The sequence below is a fragment of the Heterocephalus glaber genome, unplaced genomic scaffold, assembly GCF_053883595.1.
Source record: "Heterocephalus glaber isolate CG9 unplaced genomic scaffold, H.glaber_assembly_v1.0 deba00001687, whole genome shotgun sequence".
Taxonomy (NCBI): domain Eukaryota; kingdom Metazoa; phylum Chordata; class Mammalia; order Rodentia; family Bathyergidae; genus Heterocephalus; species Heterocephalus glaber.
This window is the reverse complement of record NW_028258412.1, coordinates 9,043,887-9,071,522: the sequence shown is the minus strand read 5'-3', so window position 1 is coordinate 9,071,522 and position 27,636 is coordinate 9,043,887. Positions and strand designations below refer to the sequence as shown.

Below are 27,636 nucleotides of genomic sequence, written 5' to 3'. Positions count from 1 at the left end.
CTCTCCTCATTCTATATCTTTGAGATATAATATGTAGAATACATTTACAGCACATCTGAATTTGGACACTAAAGTTTTTTCAAAAATATCTGTCCTTCTGACAGTTGCTATCTAGTTATTTTCATTCCAACATGTAGAGAAGCGAGTGAATACAAGCTGCTTATGCTCAGCCTCTCTTTTACCTTTTTAACTGTGGTTACAATGAATTGTGTTTCAAAATATATTTCTAATGGACTAAACACAGCTGTAGCACTGAAACTTAGATTTAAACGCACAATTTGAATCATTTGTTTTTGCCACAGGAGACAGCACTCTCTAGAGCCTTGAGGAGAGACCAATGTCCTGGCTGCAAGAGCTCAATGAGAGGCCATGGGATGTTGGATAAAAACAGGACTCTGGGCCCAGAAGACTTCAGTTCTGCTGCTGGAGGCCACTTTGTAGCTCTGTCCTCAGGCACATTCCTCCCTTTCTCCATGCCTCAGCTTCCCCGCCTGTGATAAGAATGACACTGGCATCTGAGTAAAGTTATGATGAAATTATTTATTACATGGGAAGTGCTGGATGGAGATTAGTATGTATGAAATACATGAATGTTTTCTCCTCTTCTAATTTCTGTTCTTCTTCTTGGTACAACAGACCAAAGTCATGGGAGATAGATAAAAGGGAAAGTTAAGGAGGCATAGCAAATATTGGAGTTTGGGACATTTAACATTGGCAAAACATCCTATGAGATGTTTTTGTAAGTTCAAGCCAGCATACATACAAGTGCACCAAGGCTATGTGTATGTATGTATGTGTGTGTATATATATATATATATACACACACACAAATGTATGCACACACACATACATGCACACATGGGCACACAGGTGCAGGGATGACTTTGTTCTGTGTATAGATCAATGGAAGTACATTCCTCCTGGCCTGCTGTCCTGCCTAGTAGGCCTGTCTTTGCCATTGTTGTCAGAGACCTCCCCAGGATGTGTCCCAATAGAAATATAGCCAGCTACATTGTCTTATATACACACTTTTTTTAGTTTTTATGTTTTTATTAGTATGTGTTTACAGATTATAATGACTACATTCCTTGTGGGGAGTTGGTACATATACATAATACACATTTTCATCCCCCTCCTCTCCCCTACTTCCCCAGAACAGATAAACAAAATATGGTATTTACTCACAATGGGGGCCAGGGGTGGCAGCGCACACCTGTAATCCCAGCACTTAGGCGGCAGAGGCAGGTGGATTGCCATGAGTTCAAGGACAATCTGAACTACATAGTGAGACCCTGTCGCAAAACAAAGAAATAAAATTTACAAACAATGGAATACTAATCTGCCATAAAGAAGGACACATTTGAGCCACTTATAGAAAAATGGATATATCTTGAGACCATAATGTCAGGGAAACAAATCAGACACACAAATTTAAACATCACATGGTTTTTGTTATATGAGAAACTCAAAATATAAATAAAGAACAAAATAAAAGCTAGATAATAGAAAATAAGATAATTTCCCACACTCTCATGAATTTGATGAGTTTCCCATTTGCCTCAGTAGAGTTCATGCTGCTTGGGACATCTTGGCTCTGGGAGAGGGAGGAGGTACTTATCTCTGCAGGAGGTGAAATCATGATCAGCATAATCAGTTTGTGTCCTCTGACCTGTTTACTTCAGCTAGGAGTGAACAATCACCACCTAATAGGAGCCCAGGCATCATAACCATTGGACAGATGTCTTCCTCTGACTTTCCTTCTCTCATTCTCCTACTTACTCTCTGGCTCAGAAAACACCCTGACAACCTGGTCCTCACAGCCCTAAATCTACTCCGAACTTTCCTTTTGCAGGGCTGTCTGGAGGGCTGGGAGGAAAGGGCAGCCTGGAGAATCACAGATCTGGATGAGCATGGCCAGATCTGCTTATGGCCTTGTCTCCAGTCTTCCTGGGGATGAAGGAGGAGTTTGACACATAGGGAAGAGGTTTGTGTCTCACATTCCCACCTGTCCTTGTCACTGTGAACTCTACCAGTGTGTTTCACCTTTGACAGAGTCAGCCTCATCCCAAGCCTGGGCCCTGCTATGGTCAGAGTGGCCATATCCCTTGAGCTGGAGGTAGAGAATAGGTCAGAGGTTCCTGAGGCCTGAGTATCATCAGCTCAGCTGACTAGCAGAGGGGCCTGGCCTGACTTCTGCTGGTACCACTGAATATACCTCTCTGAGGGATTTTCTCCAGAGCAGGTGACTGTGGCCATCTGACCTGGGGCCACTGTCACTGAAGGAGGTTGTATAAGTACACAGGAGGCCATAGACCCTATAGGAGAGTGAAGGAGAGGGGTTCTGAGGAAGAAGGACCCATTCCCAGGGGCTCAACTCAGGATTTAGGCCAGGGCCAGCTCAGTGTGCTGTGGGAGTTGAGCCAGAGAGCAGAGCCTGACTAGGTCACCTGTGTGCAGAGTGAGAGGAAGGAGGAGAAGAGTACAGACCATGGTGGAGGTACCCCAGAATTAGTCTCCTGCTACTCACACCAGAGCTGGGCCCATCCGATCCTCTTTGAGTCCCTCTCAGGTCCCTTGGGACAGTGGGTGAGTAGTGTTTATGCCAATTTAACCCATACTTGGGGTCTCACATTGAGGGTTATTGAGAACATTTCCCCCTACTGTGTGGGATTAGAACAGGAGAATGAAGAGGCAGAGGTGGAGCCTGAACTTCTGCAGCTGCTTCTCTTTTCAGAAAATCATCCTTAGACTCTAAGGCCCCTGATCAAGTTACCTTCCCGGTACTGACACCATGACCACTATCTCATGCCTCCACGACTGTGATGTCTCCTGACCAAAGATTAGTAGGGCTGTGGGCCTTCCACGAGCCTGATCATAGGCTGTGCTGGGTCCTGCTAAGAGACAAATGATGACACCTGATCAGCAGAGGATGGATCATTGACTCCTCACCTTCCTCTTCCTGTTCCTGTCTGGTTTGCATAGCTGCATTTTTGTACCAACATTGTCACTTACTCAGAATTCTGTCTGTGTCATTAGGAATTTTGTGAAATCACTTAATATATGACATTTAGTTTGGTAACCTACCAGTATCTAATGTGAAATCATCACAATTTCTAGTCTCATTTCACATATGGTGTTTTCTCCGTTCAGTCATATCTCCTACTAGAGTAGGCTAGAATTGTCATCAGAAGTTCTTTTCTTTTAAAAATTTACCTCATTGTTTTATGTATTTGAAAAAAGTGTACTGAACAGACTGCTTATGAAATGTCGTGCCGTGCCCAGAGTATGTGGTATCTGTGAAGGTCCTCATGGTCATGGTTGCACAGGGCTGAGCTCCAGAGATTGGGCAGTCAAGGGTTCAACTAATGTTCAGGGTGCTGTCCCTAAATCAAGGAAAGGCAAGGATCAGAGCAGTAGCCTGAGGAAGGTGAGAGTCCCTGTGTTTCTGCACAGTCTCCTCAAGGATGGTGCTCTGTCCAAGGATGAAACTCTGAGAGACCCCTCCTCCACCTGAAACTGCACCTGATCTCAGGAGCTGCAGCCTGAGGGGAGATCTGGCTAACAGTAGAGGAGAGCCCAGGGAAGAGTGGACTGTGAATCTGGAAGAGCCCAAGATGGAGGTGTCTGTAGCACACATCTCTGCCCAGTAGTAGCAGACTCTGGTTAGTGGAAATCCAATCTGAGTACCCTTTGATTTCTCCAAGCAAGACAAGCAGTGCCTTCCTCCTTTACATCCTTGCCTGCATATCAGCTATCCCTGCCTGCATATCAGATGATATCTTGCTTGCATATCAGCCATTGCCAGATGTTTTCAGCCAGATGCTTCCAAAAACTTCACAATATGCCACTTGATGTCTTCAAAGCATACTTTTCTTATCTTCCCACACTTGCAGTCAATAAAATGCTGGGCATCCTTTGTGCCCTTTGTCTTTACTGCCGGAGCAGTACACATCAGCCCAAAACCTGATCATACACCCTGACCAAGTTAGATTTATCCCAGGGATGCAAGGATGGTTCAACATTCATAAATCAATAAATGTAATGCGCTATATTAAAAGAGTCAAGGACAAAAACCATATGATCATCTCAATAGATGCAGAAAAAGCATTTGACAAAATCCAACACCCATTCATGAGAAAAACGCTCCAGAAAATTGGAATAGAAGGTCTTTATCTCAACATGATTAAGGCTATGAAAAAGCAACAGCCAACATCATACTAAATGGACAAAAACTGAAAACTTTCACGCTAAAATCAGGAACAAGACAAGGATGCTCACTGTCACCACTCCTGTTCAATATAGTTCTGGAAACAGCCACAGCAATTAGAAAAGAGAAAGAAATAAAAGGAATAAAGACAGGAAACGAAGAAGTTAAACTGTCATTATTTGCTGATGGTATGATACTTTACACAGAAGATGCAAAAAACTCTGCCAAAAGACTTCTAGACTTAATTGACAGATTCAATAGAATATCTGGATATAAGGTCAGCACTCACAAAACAATAGCCTTCTTATACACAAACAATAGACTCACTGAGAGAGAAATTAGGGAAATAATTCTTCTTACAATAGTATCCAAAAAAATGAAATATCTAGGAATCAACCTAACAAAGGAAGCAAAAGACCTGTATACTGAAAACTACAGGACCCTGAAAAAGGAGATTGAGGAGGATATAAGAAAATGGAAAGACATCCTTTGTTCCTGGGTAGGAAGAATCAATATAGTGAAAATGGTCATACTTCCAAAACTACTATGTAGATTTGATGCAATGCCAATTGAAATTCCAACAATATACTTCAAGAACTAGAGAAAACAATCCAAAAATTCATTTGGAACCAGAAGAGTCCTAGAATAGCAAAAGCAATTCTGGGCAACAGAGACATGGCTGGGGGTATCACAATACCCAACTTGAAGCTATACTACAAAGCTACTGTGATAAAAAAAAAAAAAAAACAACCAGCATGGTACTGGCAAAGAAACAAACCTGAGGATCAGTGGAATAGATTAGAAGATGCAGAAACAACTTCAGACATACTCAGCCACCTCATCTTTGACAAAGGATCCAACCACCCTCATTGGAGGAAAAATAGCCTATTTAATAAATGGTGTTGGAAAAACTGGATTTAAACATGTCAGAGATTAAAACTAGACCCATATTTTTCACCATGCACTAAACTAAGATCGAAGTGGATTAAAGATCTAAATATTAAGACAGAAACACTAAACTTGCTGGAAGATAAATTAGGTAGAACTTGAAGATATTTGCATAGGAAAAGACTTTATGAACAAACCTTCAGTAGCACGGGAACTAGCAGAAAGAATCAACAACTGGGATTTCATCTTATTAAATAGCTTCTGCATTGCAAGAGAAACCACCAACAGAGCTAACAGACAACCTACTATGTGGGAAAAAATTTTTAGCAGCTGTAACTCAGACAAAGGGCTACTATCTAGAATATATAAAGAATTGAAAAAAATCAGACCCCCCAAATTCAAAGACCCAATTCAAAAATGGGCATCTGAAATGAACAGACATTTCTCAGACAAAGAAGTAAAAGCACCAAATAAACATATGAAAAAATGTTCAACATCACTGGTCATTCAAGAGATGCAGATGAAAACAACACTGAGATTCCACCTCACCCCAGAAAGAGTGGCTGCTAACAAGAAATCAACCAATAACAAATGCTGGCGGGGGTGTGGAGAGAAAGGAACCCTTCTCCATTGTTGGTGGGAGTGCAGAGTGGTGCAACCACTATGGAAATCAGTGTGGAGATACCTCAAAGAACTAGGACTAGAGGTCCCATTTGACCCAGATGTTCCCCTGCTGGGTATTTACCCAAAAGAATTAAAAGACTCATACCACAGAGATATATGTGTACCCATGTTTATTGCAGCACAGTTTGTAATAGCTAAAGCTTGGAAGCAGCCCAAGTGCCCATCAACTGGAAACTGGATAAAGAAGATGTGGTGTTTTTTTATAAAATGGAGTATTACTCAGCCATAAAGAATGAGAAACTAGAGTCATTTATAGCTGAATGGATGCATATTGAGGCCATACTCTTAAGTGAAATAAATACGACACAAATGTGTAAATACCAAATAGTTTCTCTATCGTGATAAACTAAGAGTGTAAATAAGGATTAAAAGGATTAATAACTAATAATTGACACTTTGAAATAGGAAACGTTCCAAAGATGTAGGGGTGGTGGGAGGAGATGGGGAAAGGAAAGAATGGAAAGGAAAAATTATGAGAAAAAAATGGAAATGAAGTATGTAAATAGGGAAGGGTGGAGGGGTGAAGGGTAGACAGGTAATGGGGAAAAAAGGAGAGCCAAGATACATCACGCACAGGTACAAGCACCCAATGATAAATGTAAACATATTGTATAACGAAAATGTACCAATAAAAGAATTTAAGCAAAAAAAAATTTCATTTTGCACATTCATAGTAAACTTCTGATGAGTAGTGAGGAGGAACCAGCCAATCCTAACTGGGTAACAAAGGACCTTTAGCATGTAGGAGATTTGGGCAGATGGAGTCAAATGTGGCAGGAGGAGGCATCCAAGATGACCTCAGAGTTTCTTATCTGAGGCTGGCATGGAACTGGGGCCTCTTAAGAATTCCTATGGGGCTGCTTCTGGGGCAAGTGAGTGGGTTTGTGGGGAACTCAGGCCAATCCCCTGGCACCTACTTTGCTGTGGAGGAGTCTGACTTCTAAGCGGGTGTTTACTATCATGCCCCCATGGCTCCGCTGCAGCTGGGTAGGGATAGAAGCTTCTGGCCATGACCATAGGCCTGACTTCCTCTTCAGGACTTGGAATGGAGTAGGGAAAAGGGCCTGGGTATGCAGAAGGAAGCCTTGGGGCATTGGCAGGCTGAGTGGACATCACAGAGGTAAGGAGGCAGTTAGTGTGATGGGAGAGAAGCGGCCTTGCAGATGGATGGAGGAGCCCAGGGAGGCTGCTGGAACAGAGAGAAGACCAGGCCTCCCTCTCTGCTGAGCTTGGCCCAACCCAGGATGACTCAGACTTGGGGGGCAATTTTCCCCATCTGTACCTCACCTAAGCAATCATTTCAGGCCACTCTCACATGGAAATGTGTATACCAGGGGAGCTGGGACTTTTATGACTGAGCTGACCAAGGGCCTCTCAGACACAGTGGAGACCTGTGTGTGTTTCCCTCTGGAAATGTCACACACACCTCTTTTTCTTGTGGTCACTCTCATCCTGCAGTGAGTTATTTTTGTGCTAAGGACTGAATCCATTTGTCACCTTCAGTATTAGATCAAGAACACTCATGCCCTGGAGGATGAGGCTATAAACAGGAATAAGTCACTTTTTTGCTTCCAAGCTTTTATGAAAAGTAACCTGCCCCCCATGTGTCAGGAATCTGAGTGCAGGGGTTGGATGGACTAGGAACTGTCTCCCTATGTGGCAGCCCCTGTCTCTATGGCCAGGGTAGGGAGGAGCCATGGGAGTAATGCTGGTGGCTGGTTTGTGTCTCACTTCCCCATGTGGCTGTGTCACTGTGAGCATTGCTACTATCCCACACCTGACAGTAATAGTCAGCCTCGTCCTCAGCGTGGGCGCCAGTGATGGTCAGGGTGGCGGTGTTGCCCGAGTTGGCACCAGAGAATCGGTCAGGAATCCCAGAGGGCAGTTGCTTATCATTATATATGACCAGCATGGGGGCCTGAGGTGGCCTCTGTTGGTACCAGTGTACATTTTTGCTTCCAATGCTGTCTCCCTCACAGGTCAATCTGACTGTCTGTCCCAGAGGCACTGACACAGAGGATGGCTGGGTCAGCACATAGGAGGCCACAGAGCCTGCAAGGAGAGAGAAGCAGATGTGGGACTAACGATGAGAGATCCTTCCCTCAGACACTTACCCCTGGCATAGCCAGGATGAGCCCTGGGCTGGGTGGGCGTATGAGGGTCCTGGGGTCGCACCTGTGCAGTGAGCAAGGAGTCCAATGAAAAGCGTGGTCCAGGCCATGGTAACGGTGCCCCACGTGTTCCTTCCTGAGGCCAAGGCTGTGTTAGCTTCCTCCCAGGCCTCTCTTATCCCCTTGCTGGAGAGAGCTGCCCACTATGTAAATCAGCCCAGCTCAGGGCTGCTGCTGGAGGAGATTTCTGGTGTGCAGAGCAGGGCTCAGTCTGAAGTACACAGAAAGAGTAGGGGTGACCCTGCAGACCCACCCTCAGCCTAGGGGATTCTCCTTCACCTCTTAGTGCATAGGAAGACCCAAGGCCTCCACACTATACTGGGTCCTGGCATTGCTGCACAGGCTTCTGTCCATTCAGAGATGAGAAATGGAGTTGATGTTTCCCCAGCTGCCTGAAGTCCTGCCTGTGTGTGGTCCTGCTCCTGTCTAGCAGGTGGACGGGAAGACACACAGCCGACTCTGACCAAGCCCAGGACTTTTCCTGTGTTTAATCCTTGCTCAGAAGCAGGTGCTTCTGGTTCAAGCCAGGAGGGGTATCCTGTCCATTAACGCTTTCCAGCAGAGTCCAGGTATTAGGTGAATCCCAGCTCCACTTTAGATGTTCAATCATTGAGCTCAATGCAGAGAGTCTCCTGAACACAACTTATGGATGACAGCATGAAAATTCGAATGGGACAAGGTGTTGTCTAGATCACACAGCTTCCTAGTGGAGAGACAGCAAAAGTCCTAAGCTGAGGTAGGTGTTGGGATGCCTGCCTATAATCCCAGCATCCTCAGAGGCTGAGCCAAGAGTACCACAAGTTCAAGCCCAGCCCGGGAAATGTTTCAACTTAGAGGGATCCTGTCTCAAAATCAAAAAGAACTGGAGAAATATTTCATTGTGAAGCTTGTGGATTCAATTCACAGTACTGAAAAAAATTTCCTAAATTGCTAAGAAGTGCTATAAGTTAGTGCATTTGGTTGTGAGCCTTTGGGGTAGATCATAAGTGCTGTGTCTCAGTATACCCAGTATGCACAGAAACCCAGGCTCAGGGCAAGTGCTGATAGAAGTGTTTGTAAAGAAAGTCCCAGAGGGGTATAAACTCCAGGAATCTTTCTTACAAGTGTTTATTATAATTAAACTGTATTCAGTTTGCCTGAGAAATTATATCAAGTAATAAAAGCCTTAATTAAGGCAGAATAAGGTTAGTGAGCAAGTATTTTGTGCCTCATACTGAGAAGTCAGAGGAGAAAATTTGGCAGCTGCTCCCAGGAGAGAAACAGGCATAGAGCAGGTAGAAGTTATGCTGAGGGAGCTTTCAGACAGAGATGTGGTGTGGCTTTGCCAAGGGACTCTCTGCTGCCGCTTGGTGGCCACTGCACACAGGCTGCTGGAGGCTCAGGGGCTTCCTTGATCCAGATGTAGATTCAGAAGCTGCTGATCATGTCAGTGACTCCCTGATCTATTGCCTTCTGGCCCCAGAAATTTCTCTTCTCTGTGTGGCCCCTGCATCCTTCCAGATCAGGCCCAAGGGGCTCAGATTATGGTAAACACTTGAAGACCTTAATTTAGAGGAGGAGGGGTCAGGGCCCACTTGCTGCATCTGTGCATGTAATTCTGGGACTGTGGGTGGTCAGGAGTGGTACTATTGCTTTGCACTGGCAGACCCAGGATTTAGGGGCTGTGCAAATACTGGGGATCATGCAGGTGGTTGGTGGTGGCTACTGTACCAAAGACAAAGACAGTAGAACATCTATTCCACATACTGATGCAGATCTACTATTGTCTGACCAAAATTCTACCCTTTGAATTCAGCATGACCAGGACACAACCTCTGTTCTCAAGTTTCCCATCCTACAGGAAGAGCTGTGCAGTACTCACACTGAGTTTATGGATCAACTGCTGATCTCCAACATCTTCTACTTGTGGATGATGCCCTGTAGTTTCTGAAATCTAGACCCATTGCCAAAGTTTCTCCCACTAAGATTGACCATGTGACCTAGTGCTGGGCAGGTGGATATAGTAGTCTTTTGACTGGGGTTCTTCTTGGGGAAATGTTGCTCTTATGAAGCAAGGAAGGAGAGTAGATTTGTTTGTAACAGTTTTGTTTTGTTTTTAGGATTTTGCATCTTTCATTGGCCATTTATAAATATGAAATCTACATTCAGCAATAAAAACTACCATATTCTGATCATGGCATTAAAAAAGTTGGGAAAAGGCCCCTAATTCCTCTTACATTTATTTCTTGGTTCAATCTCAGAACTTTCAGCTGCTCTCATGTGGCGATTTTGTCTTCGGTTTGTATCTATATCTTGAAGATCATTTTTGTTGATGCTTCCCAGGATTCTTCTTCTTCCAGAAGATCTCTTATGATGTCTGAACTGGAACCATTGCAGGAATCTGATTCTGATGAGAAAAGAGTCACTTCTTGAATATCAGTACAACTAGAAGAATCATCTACTCTCTTGGCCTTGAAAGGAGAGTAGATTTGTGTACCACTTTTCTTCTTGAATATGGGTGTGGTAGCTGAAACTGAAGCAGCCATCTTGAAGTCTTTAGACAATGCAAGTGAAATGAAAGCAACAAAAGTTGGCATTTTTGATGAAGAGTGGCTTTCCACAAAATAAGAGCCATATATTTCCAGCTGTATCATTTGTTAAGAGAAAAATAGGCTATTGCTTCTTTTTGTCTCTAGTGACTACATCTGTTTTTGCAGTGCAAAAGCATTGCTGACTGATTAGTGAGATAAGAGATAAAATACATCAGTTAATGGGAAATCATAGGGAAGAACCTCACCACTCCAGTTCATAGGCAGATAATTAGTGGAAAGGTCAGAGAGTGACCGTTCGTGGTTCTGTCATCAGAAGTCGAGGCCCTACCTGACATGGTGCCTCTGAAGGTGCCATGGGGATGGAAGGAAGACATGGCAGGAGTGTGTGGAGGGAGCTACACGTACTTCTCCTGAGAAGACCATGTAGTGTGGGGTTGTGAAAAGACAGTGGGCCTTTCCATTTGGTCTGAAGCTGAATGGGGTCCTGGATGCAAACTACTTTAATCCAGACAGCAGAAATTTTTTTCAAGTGGTAATCAGGGGCAGGAATGATGTGAAGTCTGGGAAATTTCCAGGCAATCCAGGTGATCTGCGAGCAGCTTAGCAAATACACTGTGTGGTGGCTTCTAGGATGCTATGGCTGAGCAAGGTCAGGTACGAGAGAGCTGAGTTCAGCCCTGCTACTAGGCCCTGTTCTAAGATACCTGCGGTGAAGACACTGAGAGAGTGATTACTGTTCCCTTCCCTCTACCTGGCACCCACCATGCAGCCAGGCAGGCTCTTGTGCTTCTGCCTGAGACTCTAGTCCTAGACACCCTGTCTAGAATTCCACATGTGTGGCAAATCTTGCTGTCAGGATGTCCCAAGTGTTGCCCAAATTTGCGGCACCCAAGGACTTGTAACGGGTCCTTGACCAAAACGAAAGGGACTGAGCAGGTGACTCATGTTTTCAAAGCCCCAAGGAGAGGCAGAAAGGACAGGACTCGGAAGATTCGAACTGAAATAGTTACACTGACCAGGTAAGGAAACTCACTTGGCATCGGGGAGTGGATTTGGGAAAACCCTCAGGCAAAATTTTCTGGGCCTGAATGGAGACAGCTGCTGCCTGTCATTTCTTCCTGATGCTTGTGGAGGTGCTGCTGTTCTCCAATCTTGGGTGGCCAGACCTCTGTGAGGGTGCCCAGCTCTATATCCTTTTGGCTGCTCAGAATTGCCGAGTTGAAATAGTACAGATTGTAATCAACTTGAGTGGTCTTTTCATGATCGTTTAACCTGAACCAGCTTTAAACTTGTGAATTGTGCTGCAAAGGAGAATGAAGTCTTTCCAAAATCCTGTATGGTTGGGAAACTAAACCATTTTCACCCTGGACCTTTATGCAGATGATAAATTCTGAGTCTCTTCTATCTCTGGGGCGTTCTCAATCAAGTGCCTCTAAAACATCTTTCATCTAAGTGGTCCAGTCCAGCCCTGTCCAAAAAAAATGTAATGAGAGCTGCTGGGCATGGTGGTACATGCCTGAAATTCCAGCTATCTGCCTGTCATTCCAGCACTTGGGAGGTTGAGGCAAGGGGCTCACTGCGAGTGCAAGGCCAGCCTGGACTACGTAGTGAATTCAAAGCCTGCCTGGATGACTTAGGGAAACCCTGTTAAAAAACAAAACAAAAGAAAACCACAAACAGAATGAAAACCTTACATACATTTTAATGTTTAATAACTACATTAAAAATAAAAGACACAGACATCAGTGTTTTAATAATATATGTGCCATAAACCTATATCAAAAGTAGTATCATTTCCACAAGAATTGACAAAAACTTATTTATGATAGAACATACATCCTCTCCTCATTCTATATCTTTGAGATGTAATAAATATGTAGAATACAATTACAGCACATCTGGATTTTGACACTAAAGTTTTTTCAAAAATATCTGTCCTTCTGACAATTGCTGTCTAGTTGTTTGCATTCCAACTTGTAGAGAAGCGGGTGAATACAAGCTGCTTCTGCTCAGCCTCTTTTTTACCTTTTGAACTGTGGTTACAAAGATTTGTGTGTTTCAAAATATATTCCCCATAGAGTAAACACAGCGGTAGCACTGAAACTTAGATTTAAACGCACAATTTGAATCATTTGTTTTTGCCACAGGAGACAGCACTCTCTAGAGCCTTGAGGAGAGACCAATGTCCTGGCTGCAAGAGCTCAATGAGAGGCCATGGGATGTTGGATAAAAACAGGACTCTGGGCCCAGAAGACTTCAGTTCTGCTGCTGGAGGCCACTTTGTAGCTCTGTCCTCAGGCACATTCCTCCCTTTCTCCATGCCTCAGCTTCCCCGCCTGTGATAAGAATGACACTGGGATCTGAGCAAAATTGTCATTAAATTATTTATTACATGGGAAGTGCTGGATGGAGCTTAATAAGTATGAAACACATGAATGTTTTCTCCTCTTCTAATTTCTGTTCTTCTTCTTGTTACAACAGACCAAAGTCACGAGAGATAGATAAAAGGGAAAGTTAAGGAGGCATAGCAAATATTGGAGTTTGGGATATTTAACGTTGGCAAACATCCTATGAGATGTTTTTGTAAGTTCAAGCCAGCATACATACAAGTGCACCAAGGCTATGTATATATATACACACACACATATGCATACATGTACACACATGCACATGCATGGGCACACAGGTGCCGTGATGACTTTGTTCTGTGTATAGATCAATGGAGAGACATTCGTCTGGGCCTGCTGTTCTGCCTAGTAGGCCTGTCATTACCCTTGCCCTCTGAGATCTCACCAGGATGTGTCCCAGTAGAACTGTAGTCAGCCACATTGTCTTTTATGCACTCTTCTTTTTAGTTTATATTAGCACATATTTATAGTATATGATGATTACATTCCTTGTGGGGAGTTGGTACATATACATAACATATTTTCATCCCCTTCCCCTCCCCTACTTCTCCAAAACAGATAAACAAAATGTGATATTTACTCACAATGGGGGCCAGGTGTGGTGGCAGACACCTGTATTCCCAGCACTCGGGAGGCTGAGGCGGTGGATTGCCATCAGTTCAAGGCCAATCTGAACTACATACTGAAACCCTATCTCAAAAGAAAGAGAGCTGGTCCCAGCACCCGGAAGGAAGCTCCCTGCTTCCATCCCAGGCTCCTAGGACAGAGAAGCTCAGCTGGTCCCAGACCGCAGAAGGAAGCTCCCCGCCTCCATCCCAGGTTCCTAGGACAGAGAAGCTCAGCTGGTCCCAGACCCCAGAAGGAAGCTCTCCGTCTCCATCCCAGGCTCTTAGGGCAGAGAAGCTCAACCAGTCCCAGCACCCAGAAGGAAGCTCCACTGCTGCCATCCCAGGTTTCTAGGGCAGAGAATGTGAGCCGGTCCCAGCACCCGGAAGGAAGCTCCCCCACTGCCATCCCAGGTTCCTAGAGCAGAGAAGGTGAGCTGGTCCCAGAGCCCAGAAGGAAAGTGCCCCACTGACATCCCAAGCTCCTAGGGCAGAGAAGCTCAGCCAGTCCCAGCACCCAGAAGGAAGCTCCACTGCTGCCATCCCAGGTTCCTAGGGCAGAGATTGTGAACCGGTCCCAGCACCTGGAAGGAAGCTCCCTCACTACCATCCCAGGCTCCTAGGGCAGAGAAGGTGAGCTGGTCCCAGAACCCAGAAGGAAGCTCCCCCACCGCCATCCCAGGCTCCTAGGGCAGAGAAGGTGAGCTGGTCCCAGAACCCAGAAGGAAACTCCCCCACTGCCATCCCAAGCTCCTAGGGCAGAGAAGGTGAGCGGCATGGGTGCCAGAAGCACCCCCCCCCTACTGTGGAAATGAGAAAACACATAAACAAGCTGCAAAAACAGAGTTCCAGATCACCTACTGCAACCTCAAAGGGAAACGAGATGGAACAATCTGGTACTCAACCACCTGGACTCTCTGAACTGGCAACAAAAGAGCACCACCTCGGTTGAGCTCATGGTCAGGGACAGAATAGTGTTCTGTGAGAGGTGAACCTGTGGGGAGTGTGTGGGAAGAACACCTATGCTGATTGTGAGGAACGGAAGAGGAGAGAGGTTCAGGCCATGGTGGAGATGCCCCAGAGCTTTGCCTCCTGTACCCACAGCTGGGCAGGGCTCCCTGTCCTCTGTCATCACCCCAGGAAGGGCTAGACTCTAGGGTTAGTGGTCTATACTAAGTCACTGCAGCTCTAGATGACTCCAGAGGAGCCCAGTCTAGAGGGCAAGAGGGAGGACATGGGCATCACTTAGGTCTCTTTCACAACACCAATGCTCTGCTCAGGTAGAGCAAGAGGCCTCCATCCTTGTCCTGCAGCTTCATGGCTTGTGGTTAAGGAGTTAATGTCTGAAGCTCAGTTTCTGGGAGATGCTGAGGTCCAATTAGCCTGTAGGCCCACACTGACACTGCAGAGAACCTGACTTAATTGCTGCTGTAACAATTAGTGGGATGATCCACATTTCACATGAAGAACAATGAGCAGATTCAGCACAAATATCAGGTTTTTCCTCTTTACTGCCTCCATTTTAAATTGGTCAGTCAATTCTTGTGAAACTTAGAGGCTTTAACTTGTGTGCAATAAAAAATGGATAAAACTAATCTATCAAAGTTCAAATCAGTATGTGTTTCAATTTTCATTTTGCACATTCATAGTAAACTTCTGATGAGTGATGAGGAGGAACCAGCCAATCCTAACTGGGTAACAAAGGATCATTAGCATGTGGAACATTTGGGCAGATGGAGTCAAATGTGGCAGGAGGAGGCATCCAAGATGACCTCAGAGTTTCTTATCTGAGGCTGGCATGGAACTGGGGCCTCTTAAGAATTCCTATGGGGCTGCTTCTGGGGCAAGTGAGTGGGTTTGTGGGGAACTCAGGCCAATCCCCTGGCACCTACTTTGCTGTGGAGGAGTCTGACTTCTAAGCGGGTGTTTACTATCATGCCCCCATGGCTCCGCTGCAGCTGGGTAGGGATAGAAGCTTCTGGCCATGACCATAGGCCTGACTTCCTCTTCAGGACTTGGAATGGAGTAGGGAAAAGGGCCTGGGTATGCAGAAGGAAGCCTTGGGGCATTGGCAGGCTGAGTGGACATCACAGAGGTAAGGAGGCAGTTAGTGTGATGGGAGAGAAGCGGCCTTGCAGATGGATGGAGGAGCCCAGGGAGGCTGCTGGAACAGAGAGAAGACCAGGCCTCACTCTCTGCTGAGCTTGGCCCAACCCAGGATGACTCAGACTTGGGGGGCAATTTTCCCCATCTGTACCTCACCTAAGCAATCATTTCAGGCCACTCTCACATGGAAATGTGTATACCAGGGGAGCTGGGACTTTTATGACTGAGCTGACCAAGGGCCTCTCAGACACAGTGGAGACCTGTGTGTGTTTCCCTCTGGAAATGTCACACACACCTCTTTTTCTTGTGGTCACTCTCATCCTGCAGTGAGTTATTTTTGTGCTGAGGACTGAATCCATTTGTCACCTTCAGTATTAGATCAAGAACACTCATGCCCTGGAGGATGAGGCTATAAACAGGAATAAGTTACTTTTTTGCTTCCAAGCTTTTATGAAAAGTAACCTGCCCCCCATGTGTCAGGAATCTGAGTGCAGGGGTTGGATGGACTAGGAACTGTCTCCCTATGTGGCAGCCCCTGTCTCTGTGGCCAGGGTAGGGAGGAGCCATGGGAGTAATGCTGGTGGCTGGTTTGTGTCTCACTTCCCCATGTGGCTGTGTCACTGTGAGCACCGCTGCTACTATCCCACACCTGACAGTAATAGTCAGCCTCGTCCTCAGCGTGGGCGCCAGTGATGGTCAGCGTGGCCGTGTTGCCCGAGTTGGCACCAGAGAATCGGTCAGGAATCCCAGAGGGCAGTTGCTTATCATTATACATGACCAGCATGGGGGCCTGAGGTGGCCTCTGTTGGTACCAGTGTACATTTTTGCTTCCAATGCTGTCTCCCTCACAGGTCAATCTGACTGTCTGTCCCAGAGGCACTGACACAGAGGATGGCTGGGTCAGCACATAGGAGGCCACAGAGCCTGCAAGGAGAGAGAAGCAGATGTGGGACTAACGATGAGAGATCCTTCCCTCAGACACTTACCCCTGGCATAGCCAGGATGAGCCCTGGGCTGGGTGGGCGTATGAGGGTCCTGGGGTCGCACCTGTGCAGTGAGCAAGGAGTCCAATGAAAAGCGTGGTCCAGGCCATGGTAACGGTGCCCCGCGTGTTCCTTCCTGAGACCAAGGCTGTGTTAGCTTCCTCCCAGGCCTCTCTTATCCCCTTGCTGGAGAGAGCTGCCCACTATGTAAATCAGCCCAGCTCAGGGCTGCTGCTGGAGGAGATTTCTGGTGTGCAGAGCAGGGCTCAGTCTGAAGTACACAGAAAGAGTAGGGGTGACCCTGCAGACCCACCCTCAGCCTAGGGGATTCTCCTTCACCTCTTAGTGCATAGGAAGACCCAAGGCCTCCACACTATACTGGGTCCTGGCATTGCTGCACAGGCTTCTGTCCATTCAGAGATGAGAAATGGAGTTGATGTTTCCCCAGCTGCCTGAAGTCCTGCCTGTGTGTGGTCCTGCTCCTGTCTAGCAGGTGGACGGGAAGACACACAGCCGACTCTGACCAAGCCCAGGACTTTTCCTGTGTTTAATCCTTGCTCAGAAGCAGGTGCTTCTGGTTCAAGCCAGGAGGGGTATCCTGTCCATTAACGCTTTCCAGCAGAGTCCAGGTATTAGGTGAATCCCAGCTCCACTTTAGATGTTCAATCATTGAGCTCAATGCAGAGAGTCTCCTGAACACAACTTATGGATGACAGCATGAAAATTCGAATGGGACAAGGTGTTGTCTAGATCACACAGCTTCCTAGTGGAGAGACAGCAAAAGTCCTAAGCTGAGGCAGGTGTTGGGATGCCTGCCTATAATCCCAGCATCCTCAGAGGCTGAGCCAAGAGTACCACAAGTTCAAGCCCAGCCCAGGAAATGTTTCAACTTAGAGGGATCCTGTCTCAAAATCAAAAAGAACTGGAGAAATATTTCATTGTGAAGCTTGTGGATTCAATTCACAGTACTGAAAAAAATTTCCTAAATTGCTAAGAAGTGCTATAAGTTAGTGCATTTGGTTGTGAGCCTTTGGGGTAGATCATAAGTGCTGTGTCTCAGTATACCCAGTATGCACAGAAACCCAGGCTCAGGGCAAGTGCTGATAGAAGTGTTTGTAAAGAAAGTCCCAGAGGGGTATAAACTCCAGGAATCTTTCTTACAAGTGTTTATTATAATTAAACTGTATTCAGTTTGCCTGAGAAATTATATCAAGTAATAAAAGCCTTAATTAAGGCAGAATAAGGTTAGTGAGCAAGTATTTTGTGCCTCATACTGAGAAGTCAGAGGAGAAAATCTGGCAGCTGCTCCCAGGAGAGAAACAGGCATAGAGCAGGTAGAAGCTATGCTGAGGGAGCTTTCAGACAGAGATGTGGTGTGGCTTTGCCAAGGGACTCTCTGCTGCCTCCTGGTGGCCACTGCACACAGGCTGCTGGAGGCTCAGGGGCTTCCTTGATCCAGATGTAGATTCAGAAGCTGCTGATCATGTCAGTGACTCCCTGATCTACTGCCTTCGGGCTCCAGAAATTTCTCTTCTCTGTGTGACCCCTGCATCCTTCCAGATCAGGCCCAAGAGGCTCAGATTACCATGAAAACTTGGACACCTTAATTTAGAGGAGGGGGTGGTGGTCAGGGCCCACTTGGCACATCTGTGCAAGTAATTCTGGGACTGTGGGTGGTGAGGCATGGTACTATTGCTTCACACGGGCAGACCCAGGACTCAGAGGCTGTGCAAATACTCAGGGATTGTGCATGTGGTTGGTGGTGGCTAGTGTACTAAAGACAGAGACAGCAGAACATGTATTCCAGATACTCATGCAGATCTATTATTGTCTGACCAAAATTCTACAATGGGAATTCAGCCTGACCCCCCATACACAGCCTCTGTTCTTGAGTTTCCCATCCTTCCAGAGGAGTCGTGCAGTAGTCACACTGAGTTTATAGATCAACTGCTGATCTCCACCATCTTCTACTTGTGGATGATGCCCTGCAGTTTCTGAAATCTAGACCCATTGCCAAGGTTTCTCCTACTGAGATTGACCATGTGGGCTAGTGCTGGTCAGATGGATATAATAGTGTTTTGGCTGGGGTTCTTCTTGGGGAAATGTTGCTCTTATGAAGCAAGGAAGGAGAGTAGATTTGTGTACCACTTTTCTTCTTGAATATGGGTGTGGTAGCTGAAACTGAAGCAGCCATCTTGAAGTCTTTAGACAATGCAAGTGAAATGAAAGCAACAAAAGTTGGCATTTTTGATGAAGAGTGGCTTTCCACAAAATAAGAGCCATATATTTCCAGCTATATCATTTGTAAGAGAAAAATAGGCTATTGCTTGTTTTTGCTTCTAGTGGCTACAAACGTTTTTGCAGTGCAAAAGCATTTCTGACTGATTAGTGAGATAAGAGATAAAATACATCAGTTAATGGGAAATCATAGGGAAGAACCTCACCACTCCAGTTCATAGGCAGATAATTAGTGGAAAGGTCAGAGAGTGACCGTTCGTGGTTCTGTCATCAGAAGTCGAGGCCCTACCTGACATGGTGCCTCTGAAGGTGCCATGGGGATGGAAGGAAGACATGGCAGGAGTGTGTGGAGGGAGCTACACGTACTTCTCCTGAGAAGACCGTGTAGTGTGGGGTTGTGAAAAGACAGTGGGCCTTTCCATTTGGTCTGAAGCTGAATGGGGTCCTGGATGCAAACTACTTTAATCCAGACAGCAGAAATTTTTTTCAAGTGGTAATCAGGGGCAGGAATGATGTGAAGTCTGGGAAATTTCCAGGCAATCCAGGTGATCTGCGAGCAGCTTAGCAAATACACTGTGTGGTGGCTTCTAGGATGCTATGGCTGAGCAAGGTCAGGTACGAGAGAGCTGAGTTCAGCCCTGCTACTAGGCCCTGTTCTAAGATACCTGCGGTGAAGACACTGAGAGAGTGATTACTGTTCCCTTCCCTCTACCTGGCACCCACCATGCAGCCAGACAGGCTCTTGTGCTTCTGCCTGAGACTCTAGTCCTAGACACCCTGTCTAGAATTCCACATGTGTGGCAAATCTTGCTGTCAGGATGTCCCAAGTGTTGCCCAAATTTGCGGCACCCAAGGACTTGTAACGGGTCCTTGACCAAAACGAAAGGGACTGAGCAGGTGACTCATGTTTTCAAGGCCCCAAGGAGAGGCAGAAAGGACAGGACTCGGAAGATTCGAACTGAAATAGTTACACTGACCAGGTAAGGAAACTCACTTGGCATCGGGAGTGGATTTGGGAAAACCCTCAGGCAAATTTTCTGGGCCTGAATGGAGACAGCTGCTGCCTGTCATTTCTTCCTGGTGCTTGTGGAGGTGCTCCTGTTCTCCAACCTTGGGTGGCTCAGACCTCTGTGAGGGTGCCCAGCTCTATATCCTTTTGGCTGCTCAGAATTGCCGAGTTGAAATAGTACAGATTGTAATCAACTTGAGTGGTCTTTTCATGATCTTTGATCATGCAAGTTACCCTAAGTTGCTGTTTACAAGTTAGGAATTTCCCCATAAAAATAATCTATGTAGCTGGGTGTGGGGGCACATGCCTGGAATCCTAGCATTCCAGAGACTGAGGCAGGAGGATCACCCTGAGTTTGAAGCCAGTCTGGGCTACATAGTGATTTCAAAGCCAGCCTGAACTACCTGGTGAGATCCAATCTCAACAAAAAGAAAAACAAAATCAAAAGTCTATGTGTTTTAGTGTTCCCTTAGCTGGATAAGTAAGATATGGAAATAATAGTCTGAGCGTGTTTTCCATGGTTTTGTGAGCAGATTTCACTCTTGTGTCTCTCATCCTCATGGCCAGGGCTAATACAGGGAGGAAATTTCCTTGTCTCCTGTTAAATAAAGTCACCCCCTTAAGGTTAGACCTTACCTAAGTGTCTCAAAATAAATCTCTAAAACCATCAGGCCCAGCAAGGCGAAGGAAAGTGTAGGATATGATACAGTCTTGGGGAAGTCTTGGGAGGTTTCTGTCTTTTTCCTGCAGAGTGACAAGCCAAGGTTCCCACGTAGCCACAGCCATCACAGGTGAGTCCGCCCAGGTGTGTTAGTCAGTCTGGGTCAGCACTGAGATGAGCACTCTTCCTTCCCCCTGAATGAGGTACAGTATGTCCTGCTCACGTGGGCGGGCAACCCTCCTCCTTTCTGGCTCTCTATGGGGACAAGATGCTTCTTCCCCAAGATTCAGACATGACCTGGCTCCTGGAACAGAAGGATATCTCACCTTAGGGTACTGTTACCCTTGCCTCACAAGTCCTGCCACTTCTCTGGATGCCTAGGTGTCAAAGAGCAAAAGATCAGAGACCAGGCCCCCACCTGTCCCAGGTATTTCTGAGAGGGCAAGAACAGCCTGTTACTTTCCTATACAGATATTCTGGGAGGGCTTCACTTCACGAGCATGAGACTCACTGAGTTGATACTCACTGAATCCTTCCCTAAGTAACCTGGAAAACTATCGGGATCCCCTTTTGTATCATCTGGTTTCCAAGGATTTCATTTGCTTTTTTCTTTCCCTTGCCTGTTGGTATATCTGTTTGAGGATGGTTGAGGCAGGGTTCATGGAAGCGGTCGGGAGCTATCTGACCATTTATAGCTGGCTCAACCACTCTATCCAGAGAGATGCCGAGAAGCCAAAGTATTAGCAAGAAAGCTCCCACTTAACTCCAAGAATCTTGTCACTTGGCTATCACAGTCCCTTGAAATCCAGGGATTTTGAGAGATGAGCTCACTGCTTGCTGTGATAGGAAAGACCTGCTAAGTAGGAGGCCCCGGCACCATCCTCACTGTCCCTGTCCCAACACACACAGGTTGTGTGTTTCCTGGAAAATGCTCCAGTGTTTGCCTGTCCATCTCCTCAAGCCAGTTGAATTCATTTCCCCTGCTAAGCCTCTGGCTTGTTAAACTGGAGACTTATATGCCCCTCGTCCAGGTCTCTGCCCTGTTCATTAAATCTTGTCCTGGGAAACTGTGTGTAAGGTTAGCCTTCCTGTCGGTTCCCCAGACCTCTTCTCAGAGCATCTCTCAGAGTTTGGACACAGACCTCTGTGAGAAATCCGTATGTTGTGATGAAGTCTCATTTTCTTTTCTTACAGGAAATTGAACTTCTTGTGGAGCCAATGATTGTCAGGACACTAGCTCTCAAGATTTGAAGCTGGTTCATCCTGGCATTGTGTACTGGAGGAACACAAAGATTTCAGCACAACTAGGATCTCTAATTATCCTGGTTGACTAGGCAGCAGAAAAATAAAATGTCCTTTAAAATATCTACATGTGTCATAGCATCATCTTGGCAAAATTCTTTCCAGATTTTCATCTCTGTAGAGAAGCATTTGTTTGCCAAGTTTCTTCCATGAAACCTTCTCCTACATGAGCTGTGTCCCTGGTGTGCTCATCATATGGTGAAGCATGTAGACCTCATCATTTGCATCCTCCTCCTCATCCAGCCACACTTCCCTCTCCAGAGCAGCACTGCTAAGTTCTCACTGACCCTGTGATTCTCCCTGTTCAGGGTTAAACCTTTGCCACTAATAAAGTCACTCCTGCTCTTCTTGCCTTGATGTCACTTTAGAAATGTAATCATTTATCTTTTGTTTTAAGACTCCAAAATCATTTAAAATGATTGTTCTCTTTACTGGTCAAATGGTTGTGATTGGCATTTAAGAATATTTGTATTTGTGATGTGTCCCTGGCTGCATTTGTAAGATGGCATCCACTCCTGATCTCCAGTGGATAAGACAGTAGGGAGCTCCCAGCTGGAACACAACCCTATGATTGGCCAATGTCTCTGGATCCTGGAATTGTCCGTGTCTGTCCATGTACCAGAGCCGAGTATAGATTGAGAGGACTGCAGTTCTTCATCACAGGGTTGTGCACGTCCAGATCTCCCCTGTGCCACCTTCTCACTTCTCTTCTTCAGAAATCACCTACTAGGACTTTGGACATGATTGTAGAGCTGAAGTGAATGAAATGTAAAGTAACCATGCATAATAAATAAGTAAGGGAGAGAAGAGAGAAAGCAAGAATTTTCACAATCCTATTTACTTTTTTTGGTACTGAGAATTGAACTCAGGACTTTGCACTTGTGAGGCAGGGGCGGTGCTACTGAGCTAAATCCCCAGCCCATTCCTGTTCACTTTTAACACACATAATCTATGTCTATAAGGTGTACACTGATGAAATGGGATAGTAGTGAACAGATGATATTCAGGGCATGAAAATTCTGTCTTTATGGTTACAAGTTTCTTCAACTTCCCATTTGTCCAGTAGAACTTATCCACTTGTGTTAGTTCATGGACAGCACTGTTATCAGCTACCACCTAGTCCTTGTGAAATTCAGTGCCTGTAAGAGAAGATGATTTTTGAGAAGATGATTGTCCAGATGGTGACCAGAAATCAAAAATAGACTCAGCGAATGATTCTGATCCTATTATATTTGACGAACATCACCCTGTGATGCAGAATGAACCTGGCCCTCCTAGGTAAAATAAACTCAGCCCTTCTGCACATAGTGAACACAGGCCAATTGTATCGCAAACAGCTCCAAGCAGGACCTGGGCTAGGCACTGAGGGTTTCCTTGGTGAGCTCCACATAAAGCAGTCTAGATCCCCATAGGAAAAACCAACCTCCATACAACTTGACTCAAACTCAATCAGATCAGACTGAAATGTTGCCAGTGATGAAGACAGTGGGAGAAAAAGAAGCCGGGAGAAAGTCCACAGTAAGGATCTAAAATGGTGTCAGTATTTTCTCTGTAGTTTTGGTGAATATCAGGATGGATTGTGCTATGGCTTGAATGTTTCTGTCCCATCCAAATTGTGCTGAAACATAATCCTCAATGCAACAGTACTAAGAGGTTGAACTTTGAAGACATGATTAGGCCATGAGAACTACCCACTTTATAAAGAGACTAAATGTCTAATAAAAGGGCCAGACAATACTGGATTTACTGTTTGTCCTTCGACTTCTTTTTCTATATAGCATGAAAAACGAAGGACCTCATCTGATCCCGAAATGGCAAGAACCTTGATTTTGAACTTTACAGCCTCCAGAACTGTTGGAAATGAAATTATGTTTTTCTCAATTACCCAGCTGAAGGTATTTTGTCATAGTAGCAAGAGTGGACTAGGACAACCACAGCAGAGTCAGTAACATTAAAGGGTTTCTTGGTCAAGCTGACTCTTGAGCAGGCCCTAAAGGACTGAGATAGTTTTGTGGCCACATTGGAGGTGAGGTGGAATTCAGCAGCATCCTGTACAGGATAAACAAGTTCAGAGTGGTTGACTTGGAGTCCGACCTTCATAGAGAGGAAGGTGCCTAGAACGAGATATCATATGCATCCAGTACATGGGCAGCCAAGCGGATCTATCCTCCATCTAAGCATGAATAAGTCATCAAGAATGGCTGAGGGCAGGGCTGGGGATATAGCTCAGTGGTTCCACTGCCTGCTTCATAAACGCAAGGTCTGGAGTTCAATCCCTGGAACCAAAAAACAAAACAAAAAAAATGGCTGAGGGCAGTGACACAATTACAACACTTATCACTTCTTGAATTTTCTAACCTGAGAGAATTTTCCAGAACCAATTCCATCAAAACGAGAACTCAAAGGTTCCTGAAAAAACAATACAATTCAGGATCAGCCACTATCGTGATTGACTTTAGTTCTAGATGAATTTTTTTTGGTACATAGCACATTCATTCACTTACATTTTGTCAATGGCAGAATGGAGGAGTTTCAATTGACACTAAATGGCTTGGAACACTAAACTACATCTTATGTAGTTATTAATGCATAAGAAATTCTGGGACCTCCCCATTTACACTCCATCCACTGTGGTAAATAATATTCACAGCTCAGTCTACATTGGGAAATGACATAAATTAGTTCCACAAATAAAGACCTTCAGGGCTCGTGGACTATGGCTGGGTTCCACGTACATTTGACTGATTGGCGTTCCTCTACTAAGTTTAAATAGATCTTGGAAAGTGGATGTAGATTTCAACAGATATAGTCAGGTTGGAGTCCTCTTTTTAATGTCTGCACCAGATGAGAAATTTTCTAGAGCAGAATAATCGCACCACTGATTTGGAAGCTGAATTCTTCTCTATTCCCCTCAGACAGCAGGATCAGAAACATTATGCATTCATGTTTAATGGGCAGCATTCAACACTTTTTCCTGTCCCTTTCCTGTCATGGCATAGTCCATGTGGGCTTGGACCACTGGATATCCAGCAAGACATCCAGGGATCTAAGAAGTCATGGTAACCAGATCGTACACTTAGTATTTATTTGAAGTGACCGATATATAGGACAATTTGGTTAAATATATGCAATGAAAACTAAGCAATAAAAACATTCATCTCTCCATAATAGCAGATATGATCAGGGTCTAGTTGTTTTCAGGATTCTAGCTGACCTGGATCCAGCTGACTTTGGGCTGAAACCCTTGGCAACTATATGCCAAACAAGCCTCCCTTCCTTTAAGTTGCAGGAGTCGAGCGTTTTGTCCCAGCGACTGGAGGTAGATAATATGTACTACTTCCAGACCAGGTTGATAACAGGCATCTCAGTGGCACTTTTATTGGAGGATCTAAGTCTCAGGAGACCAAAGTACTTATAGGCACACAAAACTACAATAATTATAGGACTCCAGATCTTCTTTAAGTAAATATGAGAATATAGAGTATAGTTCAAAATGATCTCAGAGTATCTCATCTGAGGACAGGGTGGTAATGGGCCTTCTTGGAAGGTAGCGATGTGCTGCCTTGAGGGGACTCAGAAAAGTGCCCTGACTTCTCCCTAGCTGTGGAGGAGGAAGGCCACGTCAGGAGGGGTTTGCTGTGCTGCCCCATGGCTGTCCTGCAGTTGGTGGGTATGCAAGTTTCTGGCTGCTTCTGCCTTGCCTGGCACGATGCAGTGGTAGAGGCCAGTGTGTGCCAAAGTAAAGCTTCACCTCACTGGGCAGAAGGGGGGAAACCATGGAGGTGAGAATGCAGGAAAGGATATGGAGAGGAAAAGCGGGTCCAGCAGAAGGAGGGAGAAACTGAGCAGGGTGGGCCATAATTGCTTCCATGCTGTACCTCAGTTAACCCTAGTCATTGACTTGGGGAGTCCTGTGAGCCTTGTCTGGGTCCTACCCCAGCAGCACCTTAGGGACCCTCACATGGCCATTTCTATCCAAGGGAAGATGATCTGTGTAGGAGTGGTTCAGTTGACCTACTACATCTCTGCCCTTCATGAGGAGATGCGGTGACTGTTTCCTCCTGGAAATGTCACATGCTCCTCTTTCTATCATGGTCACTGTCGTCCTGTGGTGAATGCTGTTGGTGAGCCACCTGCATCAGCCCCACTTTGTACATAAGAGACTTGTGCCCAGAAAGATAGGTGTGAACCCTAAGTCAATTTCTCTTCAGTACTTTTCTGAAAATCTTATATTAGGGGAAGCTGCTTCCTCCACATTCTTACCTTGGAGGGCCTGAAAATTAAAAAATGTTTCAAACCTGAAACACTTTGATAATATGGCTCTCTTTTTCCCTCAACACTACAGTATTATGTCACTGACTTGGCCCAAAACTAGGCAGTTCTTTCCTGAAAGACTGCAGTGAAATATTCAAATGAGATCCTCAACATTTCAACCATTCCCTGACAGCCTTGTTCTGACAAGTAAGGTGTTCCAGAAAAACTCTTCTTAACAATCATAGACACAGTGATGCTGGTGTATCAGGCATTCTGTCATCTTATGGGCTGGCAGTTCGTCAGTGAAAATTCTCTGCTTAGGTTATAATCAGATCAGCTGCACCTGGAGAGTTCTATGAATCAGGTATATATCTCTCAGGGATGTAAGGGAAGGGAGAAGACTAGAAACTTGCACTCCCTGTGACAGGCTGACTCCTGTCATTGTGAAGATGGCAGGGAGGGGCCATGGAGCCAGGCTGGTGGCAGGTTTTTGTTTCCCTTTCCCCCCTGTCTGTGTCACTGTGAGCTAGCTCACTACTGTCATAACTTTGACAGTAATAGTCAGCTTCGTCCCCAGCTTGGGCCCCACTGATGGACAGGGTGGCTGTGTTTCCTGAGCTGGAGCCAGAGAATCTGTCAGGGATCCCTGAGGGACGTTTACTATCCTCATAGATGACCAGTTTTGGGGCCTGTCCTGTCTTCAGCTGATACCAGTGAGCATACACTTCAGAGAGTTTATCTCCAGAGCAGGTGAGTAGGGCTGTCTGACCTGGGGTCACTGACACTGAGGGCGGCTGTGTCAGGATGGAGGAGGCCATGGAACCTGCAAGAGAGGAGGGGAGGAAGACATGAGGATGAATCACCTATTCCCAGAGGCCCTCACAGAGGTTTTACCTGGGCCCAGCTCAGGGTTTGGGGCAGAATCCAATCATTGTCATGTGGGTACTTCAGTTAGGCACAGAGATGGGTAGGTCACCTGTGCAGAGAAGGAGGAGAGCGAGCAGGTGATGGGTCCAGTTCATGTTGGTGACGTCCCAGAGCTCTGCCTGCTGAGATGCACAGCACAGCTGGGTTCTCCCAGGCCCCTCTTATTAGTCTGAAATCGTTGGGGCAGAGAGTGTTTGATAATTATGCAAATTTACTCCTCCCTTGAGGCTCAAGATGGAGGGCAAGTGGGGAACATGCTTACCACCTGTTAGGCCTGTGTGGGGAGGGAGGGAGGAGCAAGGGCTGGACTGTCATTTCCTCCGGCTTCTTCTCCTGGTAGAAAACCTGCTTTGGTTCCCAAGTCCCTGATCAGAATCATATTTTGTGGACTGACCATGGGATCACTGTCCCAATCCAGATCAGGACTGTAGTGTGTCCAGGGCCCAGCTTAGTACAGCTATTCTTCTAGGAGTCTGGCCATGACTGAACTGAGTCCTGCTGAGAGACCATTGCTGACATTTGACTCAGCAGTAGGTGGGTCATAGATGCCTCGCCTTCTTGCTTTTTCTCCTCCCTGGGTCCTCTGGTGCACTTTTGTGCCATTCTTGTCATTTCATTACAAGTTAGTTGTGTGTCATTAGGATTTTAGTTAAATCATTTCA

General features: G+C 45.7%; 1 long non-coding RNA gene and 2 gene segments (V, D, J or C); 1 reads left to right on the top strand and 2 right to left on the bottom strand.

Annotated features, from left to right (window-relative positions):
* LOC110348873 (uncharacterized) overlaps window positions 1-7,674 on the top strand; it is a 49,452-nt gene extending 41,778 nt beyond the window's left edge. The window contains exon 4 of the long non-coding RNA XR_015446317.1: window positions 303-7,674. This is a non-coding gene — a long non-coding RNA (uncharacterized LOC110348873). The remainder of the gene's footprint in view (window positions 1-302) is intronic.
* LOC106009314 (Ig lambda-1 chain V regions MOPC 104E/RPC20/J558/S104-like) overlaps window positions 1-27,636 on the bottom strand; it is a 505,149-nt gene that overhangs the window by 104,145 nt on the left and 373,368 nt on the right.
* LOC101712340 (immunoglobulin lambda variable 2-18-like) overlaps window positions 1-27,636 on the bottom strand; it is a 153,861-nt gene that overhangs the window by 99,834 nt on the left and 26,391 nt on the right.